The 13,201-nt window shown below is 43.8% G+C and overlaps 2 long non-coding RNA genes and 1 other non-coding gene across 3 annotated transcripts; 1 reads left to right on the plus strand and 2 right to left on the minus strand.

The window, feature by feature from the left end:
- Positions 1 to 1,281: 1,281 nt before the first annotated feature.
- LOC118500469 lies at positions 1,282 to 11,996 on the minus strand. The gene is made up of 3 exons (XR_004903028.1): positions 11,986 to 11,996; positions 2,471 to 2,475; positions 1,282 to 1,618 (listed from the first exon to the last, which is right to left on the minus strand). It is a non-coding gene; the product is annotated as an uncharacterized LOC118500469 (long non-coding RNA).
- On the plus strand, positions 1,309 to 4,450 carry LOC118500468. Its single transcript, XR_004903027.1, has 3 exons — positions 1,309 to 1,370; positions 3,132 to 3,139; positions 4,439 to 4,450. It is a non-coding gene; the product is annotated as an uncharacterized LOC118500468 (long non-coding RNA).
- Positions 1,622 to 1,725, minus strand: LOC114498243. The gene has a single exon (XR_003684687.1). It is a non-coding gene; the product is annotated as a U6 spliceosomal RNA (small nuclear RNA).
- Positions 11,997 to 13,201: the final 1,205 nt, after the last annotated feature.

The following is a 13,201-nucleotide window of genomic DNA, read 5'->3' on the forward strand; positions in this document are numbered from 1 at the left end:
TGCAAACCCATAAGGGACTTGAATAGGATTAGGAAAATCTTTAGTTAGACTTCTTAATTCTATTTTAGTCCAGGGAGAGTCAATTAATACCGGTTTCCCCTCATCCTGAGACCAGATTTTCTCTAAAGGAAGCTGCCAGAATTTCTGGTTGTTCTAGCCTATCCTTGTCTGGCTTTCTATTCTTAGTTTCCCCTCAGTCAGTAGAGGGTGGTGGTGGAAAAGATGTTGAGGAGAGAAAAGGAGGGGGAGGAAGGGAGGACGAGTCTGCACAAGGAGCTCAGGAGGTAGTGGGGCGCTGGGGAGTGGGGGGGTACCTGGGGTACTGGCCTTGAGCTGTTTCAGAAGACTCCTTTAGTTCAGAGACAGCCTCTAAAAGTTTCTTACGAACTTCCCAAAGAGAAGAAATTTTATCTGAGCTCAAACCCAGCCTTTAAAAGTTTCTTCTTAACTTCCTGAAGAGGAGAAAATTTATCTGCATTCCTTGGAGGCTTCTCTTTTCCGGTCAAGGTAAGCATCCCATTCACTGAGCTCAGTTTTAGAGCCAGTTTTTCCCAATTGAGTGCATGAAAAAGGTTAATTTATGGGTATCAAAAGTGCCCCATTTTGGCTCTTTTAAGCTGATATCACTTTTGATGAAATATTCCCATTTTTGTAGATACTTGCAAATTGTGCCTTCTTATGGATTTGTTGCTGAGCAAGGGCTCACTGCCTGACACAGAGAAGCCAATGTGATGGCACTGGCTTTTGAGAAAAGAAAAAGCATTATTGTGATGTCACCCAGCAAGGCTCAAATCTGTCTCCCTGGTACAAGGTTTGGGGCGAGAGTCAAGGGATTTCAGCACTGGATCTTCTGGACAGCAGAGCCTTTGCTTCTTGTCCCTGCCCTTGTTTCCAGCGAGGGGGCTTAGCCTCTCCTCTGTGCATGCTGGAGCTACGTGGCTTGCAGTTAGTTCTCTGGTCTCTGGAAAACAACTCAGTATCCTGCAAGAAAGAGGCCTCAGGATAAGGCCTCTTTGAGCTAGATCTGCAGTGACAATTACCCCCCTTTTGTTGTTTATTCTTCAGTCTTGGGGACTATTGGCCACAACTGCTCTTGCTACTTCCTATAGATAAGGGGACAGAGTGAGCCAGGAAGAGTGTAAGAAAGCATAAAAAGTAGACCACCCTGTAGGACTACACAAGCAAATATCACAACCAGGAAAGTAAAACACACTGGCTTTTCTTTTTTTAAGTTTAGATGCATTTCATTTTTAGAAAACCTATATGACATGTTTTTCTTTTCTTAAAAACAATGCCTCTGCTCCAAAAAAATCAAGGTCAAAATAAATGACGAGCTCAAGATAACATCAGTCCCATTTGCCCTAGTCCTGGTGTGAAGATGAAAAGCAGCAGCCAGTTATGACAGTTAACTGACCCAAACTGCCAAATTTGTTAACATTTTTCCATTTATAAACCATCCTTAAAGAAAATCATGTATGGGTCCCACCATCTTCACGATAGTCCAGCAGAGAGCCATGGCATCCAGATTCATGTTTTCACCAAAAACTACTGGTAGTTTTTGAAATTAGCCAGGATGTGCTTGATTTGTTCTGCAGCCCCTGTCGTAAAAAGCTTTACTCTTAAAAATATGGAACACTTCATGAATTTGCATGTTACCCTTGCATAGGGGCCACGCTAATCTCTGTATCATTTCAGTTTTAGTATATGTACTACCAAAGCAAACACAGATATCATTTAAACCAAACAACAACAAGTTAAGATGGGGTGTTTAGTATAGAATATTTTACTCTTGGGCAGAAGCAGGCTACTTACCAGATGTTCACATCTCTTCTTCCTAACCAAGCCAGGACTCAGTTTTCCTGTTTTGTTTGCAAAGTAATTTCAGGTATCCAAGCTTTATCAGTTAAGTGTTCACAAATGTTACTTGTGAATGGTGTATCCGAAGTTTAACTAGAACTTCATAGGGTCCATTCCACTTAGGTTGTAGCTGACCCTCAGGGTGTTGATTTTTTCCAAGTTAGGAGGAAGCTCTAATCCCTGGGCTCATGCAATGTGAGGACATGTCATGGGAAACATTAATAGGCTAGAAGCATATTTATGTATAACAGATAAAGTAGCACCTAGAAAGTGTACACATTTTACAATATCTAATGCTTTTATAATATGATCATTTTCAAGATCATAATATTTAGTCTTAAGGAAGGTCTCCCATGTAACATTTTGTAGAGGCTCACTGGAGCTTACTCTAGGAGCTACTCTTACTTGCTGCAGGGCAACTGATAAGACCTCATTCCAAGTTACGCTGATTACTTGACATCCTCATCTTTTAGTCTTTCTTGACTGAGGCCTCCATGAAGTATGAACTATGACTTCCTCCAAGATGCGGGGGACATTTACAAATTCTTGTGGAAGTACCATCCAGCAATACTGTTTTATATTAGTCTCCAGATCACTGTGTTCAAAGATAAACAGTTCCTGGAACTCAGGACTTAGGGGTACGCAGTTACCATATTTTAAGTCCAGAAATATAAACCAGCAAGTCCCCAGATAAAGTTGTAAGCAAAGTATAGGGACTGGATGTCTACAATTTGGTTAATGGCTCTAAGGGTGTCCCTGGGCTCCACTATTTCTGGTCATTATCAGTGAATTGTGGCATTTGGAGAGAGCTTTTGGAGCAAGTCCTTTTTCCTTCTTGCCAAAGAAGGTTGGAGTACTCCCATTTCCAATATCCTTTTGTCTACCAAAGGTGCATTTTTGTGGTCCAAAACATGGATGGCCTTTTTTGCTGGGTTGGGAGGGTCCCAGGGACCTTACACATGGTTGTTTGTTCTTTCCTGCAGACACTTTGTTGGGTCCTGGCGGGTCATGGCCAAGGGCAGCAGAGAGCAGAGCAGCTTGTTGTCTCATGCCGTACTGCTTTGGCCTTTCCTGAATTCGTTCTCGGTCAGCAAACACTTTAAAAGCAATCTCAGCCAATTCAGACATTGGCAACCCCAACCCCCTTTCCAGTGTTTTAGCTTTTTTCTTGTATCTGGGGCATTCTGACTGATAAAGATCACATTGACCAGTCTCTGTATTCTGGATCAATATTGGCATATTGTTGGTAAGCCTTGAAATCCCTTTCAGGGAAGGTGGATGGGTTCTCCTTGGGCCCTTGCTGTATTTCCTGGATCTTACTCAAACGCTTTGGTTTGGGGCCCCTTTGAGAAGTTCTGCTATCAAACACTCCTTATAATGGCTTAACTTTGCCTGGTCTCCTGGGTCACTGGGGTTCCATCCTGGTTCTGTTCCAGGGATGGCTTGTGTTGCTGGAGTCCTGGTTGGATTGTTTGGTTGTAATTCATGGAGCCTTTTGGCTCCTTGAATGGCCTTCTCTAATACTACCCTGTGGTCCTCTGGAGTGGGGAGGGTATTAATGAAGACACATATCTCAGCCCAGTTAGGATGATGAGTCTTGGCCACGTGGCATGCTATTCTTTCAATTATATACTAACAGATCAGAGGTAGAAAAGGGGAGTGCACATGTAAAGATCCCATAGGTTGACCTTGGTCATCTAGATCTACAGGAACTTGTCTCAGTGGAAATTGCCCTGCCTGAGGCAGAGTAACCCCTGGGCCAAACTGGGTATTCTGGTGGATATGGTGAGAGGAGACCATTCCCTTCTGACTCTCTGGTAAGAAAGGGTGCAGCCCTCAGCCATGACCAGCCAAGACCTGACAAGGTGTCTGCAGGAACAAACAACTGAGCATGGGTTAGAAACCCAGGACCTGAACAACCCAGCCGAAAGGCCACTCATCTGTTGGAACATAAAAATGTGCCTCCTGTGGCCCTGGGAAGATTGTTAGGGGAAGCCTCTGCAACAGTCCCTAAGTGAGGGGAAGCTGAGGACTTGTTGCTGCACCTGTGAGCTCAGCTTTAGGTTCAAGTTAGATTTAGCAGAACCTTGGGCCTTAGGTTGAAGGTTACTGTAGTGTTGGAGGTTGGATTGTGTACCTCTGAAATTCATATTTCAGAGTCCTACCTCCCTATGAAATTATTGGCATAATTGTATTAATCTCTCCCACATTCAATACTGTTTTCTATTTGTTGCCCTTGTGTTTTTCCTATTTTTTGTCTTCTACTCTTCTGCCTTCTGTTGTTTTAATTGAACATTATATGGTTCTATTGCCTCTCATCAGTTATACTTCTATTTTCTTTAGTGATTACCCTATTTACAGCTAATGTAAGTCCTCTTTCAAATAACCCTATGCTGTTTCATGGGTGATGTGTACCTTATAACAAAACAATCCTAATTCTTTCCTCCTGTCCCTTTATCATTGCTGTCATGTCATTTTACTTATTTTGAGCACACTATTAGAGCAATTAAGAATATGAAACTTTATCTTCACTTATTCCTTCTTTGTTCTTCCTTTTTTTAAAAGTTTTATTTATTTTTAGAGATCGGAAGGGAGGGAAAAAGAGAGGGAGAGAAACATCAATGTGTGGTTGCCTCCTGAGTGCCCCCCACTGGGGATCTGGCCCACAATCCAGGCATGTACCCTGACTGGGAGTCGAACTGGCAACCCTTTGGTTCACAGTACAGTGCTCAATCCACTTAGTCACACCAGCCAGGGCTATTCTTCCTTTCTTTATGTAAACTTGGAAATTTCTGACTTAGAAGTTCTTTCAAGAGAAGAAAACTATAATATTTCTTGCAACACAGGTCTATTAACAACAAATTCAACTTGTTTGAGAGTCTCCATTTTCTTCACTTCCAAAGGGTAGGATAAATTGCAGGGTACAGAGTTGTAAGTTGTTGTTTTTGCTCTTGACATTTCAAATATTGCACTCTTCTCTCTTCTTGTTTACTTGGCGTCAGAGAAGTAGGATGTAATTCTTATCTTTGTTCCTCTATAGGTAAAGTGTTTTTTCTTTTGGCTTCTTTCAGGAGTTTTTCTTTTAGATTTCCTGTAACTTGAAAATGAGAAAAAATTATTTCGGCATTTCTTCTACTTGGTGTTCTCTGAGCTGTGGTTTGGTGTTTTATATCAATTTGGGGGCATTTTCAGTCATTATACTTTCAAATATTTCTTTTCCTTCTGGCATTCCCATTATGCATATGTCACACCTTGCCCTCAGTCATCAGGTATTCTGTTCTGTTTTCAGTCTTTGTTCTCCTTGCTTTTTGTTTTTTTTGAGAATTTTATTGGTATAGCTTCTAACTCAGAGACTCTTTCCCCAGTCGTCAGTCGTGTCTACTCTATCAGTCAGCACATTGGAGGCATCATGCATGCCCTGACTGGTGTGGCTCTGTGGGCTGGGTGTTGTCCTGCAAAACAAAAGGTTTCCAGTTTGATTCCAGAATGGGCACATGCCTGGGTTACAGGACACATCCTCATTTGGGACGTGCAAGAAGCAACCAGTGGATGTTTCTCTCACACATCAATGTTCTCTCTCCTTCATTCTCCCTCCCTTCCCCACTCTTTAAAAATAAATCAATAAAATCTTTTTTTAAAAGGCATTATTCATTTCTGTTAATTTTTTATCCTCCTCTCTAGCATTTTTTTGGTCCTTTCTTAGGATTTCCAGCTCTCCTTACATTGCCCATCTGTTCTTACATGCTGTCTATTTTATCCATTAGAGCCCTTAGTATATTAATCAGTTAAATTCCCAGTCTGATCATTCCAACATTCCTGCCATGTCTGGTTCTGACTTCTCCTTTGTCTCTTCAAAGTGTGTCTCTTTGCCTTCTAGTATGCCTCGTAGCTTGGTATTCGCACGTAATGCACTCCGAGTGAAAGAAACTGCTGTGAACAGGCCTTTAGTAAGTGGTGAGGTGGGTGGGGAGCGGAGAGTTCTATAGTCCTGTGATTAGGTCTCAGTCTCTTTATGAGATTATACTTCTGGACTGAACAGCACAAGGGTTTCTCAGTTGGTTTTTCTCCCCCCACCCTTGGGTGGGTCTGGATGGCTAGAGTGGGCTGGAGTTGGGTATTTCCCTTCCTATTCAACAAGTCAAGGCTTAGTTAACTAGTTTCCCCTGAGGGCCAACCTTGTTAAGAACAGAGTGTTCTGGCATATTTCAAAATGGCTCTTCTTCCTTCCTCCTGCTGGAGTTAGAAGAGTTTTTCTGAGATATTTACTGTGGGACCCTGATCAAGCTCCTGGAGGTAAGCCTTACAGTATTGTGGGGACCCCTATGACTGGGTCTCTGGAGTGTTTCACTCTCAAAGTGGTCAGCACTGAGCCTCCAGCAGCTTGTCACTTCCAGGTCAGTGACAGCTCCCAGGTCTCTGTTTTGGTGAATTCTGACTGCCTGCATTTCTGGGAACAGTGCTTTGTTCTGTCCTTTTCTCTCTCATCTACCAGAAGAGGCTTTTGTTGTTGTTGTTCTGTTCAGCCTTGTAACTTGTTAGGTCGGGACAGAGTGGCAAGTTATAAGTTCCTTAAGTATAGAATCAGAAACTGAAAGTCAAATACATGTTTTTATTTATGTATTTTTATTTTTTAAAGGTTTTATTTATTTACTTTTAGAGAGAGAGGAAGAAGGAGTAAGAGAGGGATAAAACCAGCAATGTGTGAGAGAACATGGTTGCCTCTCACATACCCCCACTGGGGGCCTGGCCCACAACCCAGGCATGTGCCCTGACTGGGAGTCAAACCAGCGACCTTTTAGTTCACAGGCTAGCACTCAATCCACTGAGCCACACCAGCCAGGGTGGAAGTCAAATACATGTTTTTAAACACAGCTTTCAGGGCTTATGTTTTGCTGGTCTGTTTCTCCTCCCTCATCACCTATATAAGGTAAAGATATAAATTATAGAATAAAGTTCTTAGAGCTTCTATTCTTTAGACACTGTCCCTCCTGTTAAGAGCAGACATGGAATTATCATACAGCAGTGGGAGGCTGAGCATGTGGCACATGGTGGCCAGTTGTACCTACAACTCTAGAAAGTATCACATGTCCTAGAATCTCTCCCTTTCTTCTTGGCTCACTACTTAAGCCTCTCCCTTTGTCAGAGGGCTTCCTGTAGACTTGCCTTTATGTAACACGACATCTACCTTTTCTCTAGAAGCTTATTTGGTTTCTTTGGAAGTATGGTTGACAAACTGTATAAACAACATGTATACTTCATATACACTGCAAACCGTTACCACAGTAAATTTACCATGTCAGCCACCTCCCATGGGCACCTTCTTGGGTGAGAACACAATGCTGAGAGAGCAGATTTTAAGCTCTGATTCATTAACAACATTTCCCCTTCCACTCCTCTCCTGATTCCATGGCCTGCAGCACCTTTGGGCAGCACATGCTTCCATTGCGTCTCTGCTCCCTGTGTTTAAGAGGCCCAGAGATGCTGCAGCTTCCTGGTATTCTCTTTACTTGGGCTGACCTCTGGAGGTCCCCTGCTGTAATCTGTTGCCTCCGGAGCATCTCAGCCCATATCTGCTAGCTCTGCCTGGGTCAGTTCAGCTGCAGCCCTTCTCGGTTAGGTTGTCATGCTCCCCAAGTTGTCTTTGCTCATCCTGGCCACGGGATCTAGTCATTTATGAAGTCCTTTATCTGTTTGTTCTGGAGCCACATTATCCACAGGTGCTCACTCTTCATTTCCTCTTGCTGTAACTGTGGCCTTCTCCTGGAACCAGACGTGTCAGTATCTCAACCAGATTCATGGCTGCTGAGGACCATCAGTATTCCTTTACGTGAACTCAGAAGGGCTGAAGTGATGGGGACCCAATGGACAGGTGAGCTCAAGAGTCAGCTTCTTGCCTTCTTTCCCTCGTACCCCTGGATCTGTCTGAGGTCTATGGGACAACTCCCAGCTCTACCTTAGAACTGGTCTTGGAGTTGGTGCTCTAACAGGTCAGTGATAGCTGAGCAATAGGGCATGCTGAGGATAGAGTGAGGAACATCTTGGTTATTGAGGTCCTGAATGTACTGGCTGAGTGAAGGGGGTCCAGGAGCCCTGCCAGTCCTCCAAGCAAGATAGAAAAGTCACTGGCAGTGCTGGTGTTGAGACTGGCAGGAACTCTGGGTACTCTCATAGGTTCGAGATCCCAGTATCTCTGAGACAACTAAATACCAGGTGAAAGTCTCCTAGCATCTTCAGAAAGGCAGAAATATAGAAACTCCTGGATGTGGGGCTCTCTCTATAGGAAAGGTGTCATATAATCCTAGCTATAGGCATCTTCCACCTCTAGGAAAAATTTGAGTTTCAGGCTAAGGACTTTTGGCTGGGAGATGAGTTAGTTTCCTGGGCCTAGGTAGACAGGACAGTGCTGGGGACATAAGGTATCACTCAGGTCCCTATCTTCTCCACAGAGGACAGCCATCAGCTGGCTTTGTCTCAGACTATGGACCTGCCAGGGTATTCTGACTGTTTTGTGTATCCTAATGTTTTAATCTTCCATCTCTGCCCTCTGGGGTATACTCCCAGGGATAAAATTCAACCAGATACTGAAAATCAAAGGTCTCCTTCAAGTTCTTTCCTGTGGTCCAGCTTATCTGCATGACCTAAAACCTGTTGCTTCTTCTTTCTACCTGGGACCTGTGGCATCAGAATGGTGCATAGCTTGTCTTGGTCATCTCTGGTCTGCTGAGCACAGGTCTGGTCCTTCTTCTGTGAATATTTTCATCCTATAGACTGCTCTCTGGGATTCTGAATGTGGCGTTCTGCTTCTTCTTCTTCTTTTTAAGTAGTGTCTTCCTTTCTATGTAGGTTTTTTACAGTGTGTATGGACGGGACCCTTGGCATAGGGTCTTTCAGGACAGACTCTTGGTAAAGGTGCTGAGTTTCTCCATTGCCCCTCATACCTGGGTTCACAGCCAGTATTAGGGCTGGTAGATAGCGGGAAGGAGTAATACAACTTCACAACTTCTATTGACTTCCTCCAGGCTCTGCAAGACTGAGACTCTTCTTATTCATGAGATCTTCTGGCTTTCATCTTCTATTCTCTAATCTGCAAATGTGAAATTCAAACACAGGGCATAGGGATGTCCTCAGACTACTGCTCCTTATTGCTGAGCTCACAGGTACAGCAAAGACATTAGGTCACAAGTTATTCAGAAATTCCTGGTGCTGTCAAGCCAGTGACCAGAGATCTCAGTGTGCCAACATGTACTTTTATAAACATGTCTGGCCTTTTGACAATTAACTTGGCCTCACAATCCTAAGGGTAAATGGCAAGGGATCCTAGGAAGCAGCATGAGAGGATTCTTCCTGGTGTATCTTCCTCTCTGGTAGAGCTGAGGTGTCAGGCAGCACAGCCCCTGGGCACCCTCAGCATGACTCCGATGGCCTCGTGGAAGGTGCTGGGCCTCTTGCACAGTGCTGACCAGTCAGGGGCCTAGGCTACAGGATGCTGCAGGCCTCAGCCTGGGTGGCTGGTTTTCTTGGGCTGCCTTGGAAGGTTTGACCCAACTTGCCATCTCTCAGGGGTAGGATTTATCTTCACAGATTTTTTCTGGAAGCTAAGCCAGGGAAGTGGAACCTACTGGAAAACAGGCAGCAGCACTAGGGTTCCTGCGGAGGTGCGTGTCTGGGTCAGTGGGTAAATAGGAAAAATTATGATTCTGGCTCCAGTCCTTCAGGGTTTCCCATTGCAGGAGAATTAATGGGAGAAAGGCTGGTAATAGTCACTAGAAGGGGCTCATGTAGATGAGGTGAGATTCCCATGGCATTAAGGAGCCAGCTCTGTAGGGAGACCATGGAGAAGATGAGTTGTTCATGTGGCAGGACTTGGGTCATGGCCAGGAATGAGACCTGGGACTGTTCCATTAATGGGGACATGATATGCAGGTACATACAAGACCCTTCTTGGGTCTGTGGGGAAGAAACCCCTCTTTCTGGAATCCTGTCAAGCTTGGCTGTTGAGTCTGTTGATCAAACTGGCAGAGACGGGATGTGGTGGGAGTTTCCTCTGTAACACCTAAAAGACTATTTCTAGAATCAGTACTTGGAGATGAGGTGGATGTGTCCTTTGAGACCCCTAAAGTCCAATCTTAAATTTTGTCTCTGAAAGACTCTTTCCTTAAGGTAAGACATAGACTATGTGTGGACATGTAGTTATGTAGGGCTGAGCAGCTGTCTCATGGTGGCCAGTTGTATGCCGTCTCTAGAGGGATCATATGGTCTACAGTGTCACTTATTCCTGTTGGGTTGCTTCTCTTTCCTTTGTCATAGATGCTGTCACTGAACTGTCGGGTCTCCTGCAGATGTCCACTGTGTTCTCCTTACAGGTAGCTCTGTTCCCGGCCTGTATCTCAGGTGCTTTTTAAAATGCTGGCTCCTCCTGCTTGTGTTTTCTGCTGCCCTGTGAATTGGACCCATTTGAACTGCTTTTGTCCTAATTTCACCTTCTGTCTCTAGAATTTCTGGGGCCATCAGGCTAGTTGTGATTGTTATGATTTGGCATTTATTGCCCCTTATTAATGCTTACATGTTTCTTCTTTCTCTCCTCCTCCTCCTTTAAGATTTTATTTATTTATTTATTTATTTATTTATTTATTTATTATTTTCAGAGAGAGGGGAAGAGAGGGAGAAAGAGCAAGAGAGAAACATCGATGTGTGAAAAATCAATCATTTACGTCTCGCATACCCCTCAACTGGGTACCTGGCCAGCAACCCAGGCATGTGTCCTGACTGGGAATTGAACTGGTGACCTTTCATTTTGCTGAACAACACCCAACCCACTGACCCACACTAGTCAGGACACATGTTGTTTCAATTAGGCAGCCTTGACATTGCTTTCCTTAAGCTAGCTGTGTCCTCTTGGTCAGTTTAGTGTGACTATCCTTGGTTCTGCCTGATGGCCACCCAGCACCCTGGCACAGACTCCTCAGCAGTGTCAAACTGGAGTTTCTTCTCATTTGTTCTTCATGGCTCAGGCCTTTAAGCTGGTGTGTTCTTACTTAGTGGGTTCCCTTAAGACCCTGTTTTTGTTTTAGCTTCCACCATTGCTCCCTGAGACTATTTTCCTGCTATGTTTGCACATATAGTTAGAAGACCTCCACCTTCCAAAAGGACATCTTGTCATCTTCTAGTTGCATGGGGTTGTATTCTATGATTGCTTCTGGTATTATTCAAGGGTCTAACTTTTCCCAGAAATCTGGACAATTATCTCAAGAATATAATAAGTGGTTTTTCCCATACTAGAAACATCATCTTTTCCACATGATGAAGATATGTGTGTGTGTATGTGTGTGTGTGTGTGTGTGCGCGCACGTGCACCTCTTTTTAATTTTAAGAATGTACTGGTTACTATAGACTTTCAATAGTAAACATGTACTATTACAATGAAAGAAAATAGGATATAACCATTTCCATGTGGAACATCACACTGCAGATCTAGTCCTAGTGTTTAGTTCACATATTCAATAGCTTGAGTTGGGATCATATTTTGTGGTAGTATTGTGGTGGAATACTTACATGTGTGGGTTAGCCATGTGACTTCCTCTTGATTTGCCATTGGCATATTGTCCATTGACACTGGCCCCAGTGATGGACTAAATATGCTCATACATACATAAGCTACCTGTAGACTGTTCTATCTGCTTTGGCCACTGTCCTTGACTGGAGGGAAGGTGTGGAAGCTGGCATGGGCCTCCCTCATGCTGGAAGGTTCTCGGGATTCACTTGTTGAGTACCCAAAGGGCTTTTCTCCAGATCTCTCTCATAAGACCTGACAGAAATTCCTTCTTCTTTCATTCCACTGGGGGTTTCACCTCTTCTCCTCCTAGGAGTAACTATCTTTTGCAAAGTATCTCTCAATGAGGAGACAGAATCTGGCATTCTTGCTACATATGCTCTGATGCCTTGCTCTTCTTCACTATGCCTATTATTCTTCAGGGTCTTCTTTCCTGATCTTACTCTTTTCTACCTGATGCCTTAATCGCCAATAATTGAAAAAAGACTTTCACATTAAGACTGGCAGCTACATTCCTTTATGCTTAGCTGAATGTGGGACTGGGACCTTCTCCAGGAAAGTCTTCCCTGGGTCTTGACTGGTCTCTTCTAGACCTTTGAACATGGCATTTTCATACCCTTTTTCTTAGGGTCTGAGATTCTATCTAAACTCTTGTCCACGTATAATCAACTCTTGGCCAGAAATGCTATTGCCTATGGCTTTTGGATTTGACATTTCTGGCTGACAGGGATGATATGAAGAAACCTTTATCACTTGCTGACATGGTCACCTTCTCCTTGACTGGGTCTTGTCTGTTCTTTAGCTTTCATTCCTTTCTAAGTACAAGTATGTCTCTAGGCCCTCCCTTTCATCGAACTGAGCTCAAAGGACTGGTAGGGACCACTAAACCTGGCTAGTGGTCTGGAGATCAGAGAGGACCTGTCCTGATGTCTTTCACATAACTTTTTGATTTCTATTGGTTCTCCTCTAAGCTGACATTGGTTTTAGTTTCCTGGGCTCACAAGAAATCATATAAGTAGCATCTGTCTCTGGCAGTTTGAGGTCTGCCTAGTAGCAAAGTCCAGGTGGCCCCTGGCCTGACTTAGATTTTTCTACAAGAGGTGCTCAGGACCTCGGGCTGATAGCATGTGAAGGATTTGTACTTGAAGAAGAAACCTGCCAACTAGGTCATGGTGCCGGGTCACCTGAAATGGAGGCATTGAACTTCGCGATGGGCAAGTCAGATTTAGGCTTTTTTAACTACAGATTTCACTGTATGGAAACTGAAGTAGAGGCACCATTGAGTTTCTGGGCTTAGTCTGGTTTGAGTTGTAGCTGCAAGAAAGTGACAACCAAAGATCTTGCTTTGGCTTCTCCAAGAGTTGGGGGAAAGGATGCTAGGAGAGAAGCTAGCACTGGCCTTCAGAGGGTACTCATGCTAACTTAAGAAACCAGGAGGCTCAGTAGTACCAGATGAACCCCAGGGTGGGATCTGAGCCTCTGAAGTAAAACCCAGTTCATGGCCAAGACAGTTCTTCAACTTAGTCCTGTTGATGAGATCCTAATGTGTAGATGTACAGAAGACCCTTCCCCACATAGGACTTAGTCCTGAATATATGGGATTCCTAATTGTGGATACCTTCCCTAAGCATGGGCACTGTGTCTGCTGGTCAAGATAGACTACATGGCACATGGTAGTGAACGTGATTTATCATACCTGTGATATTGTGATTTATTAGAAATATATACTTCTAGTATGTATCGGTCATCCTAGTATTTTTGGGTCACCCATTCAAATGAAGTTTCATTCCTGGC

This window comes from Phyllostomus discolor, chromosome 5 (assembly GCF_004126475.2).
Source record: "Phyllostomus discolor isolate MPI-MPIP mPhyDis1 chromosome 5, mPhyDis1.pri.v3, whole genome shotgun sequence".
NCBI lineage: Eukaryota > Metazoa > Chordata > Mammalia > Chiroptera > Phyllostomidae > Phyllostomus > Phyllostomus discolor.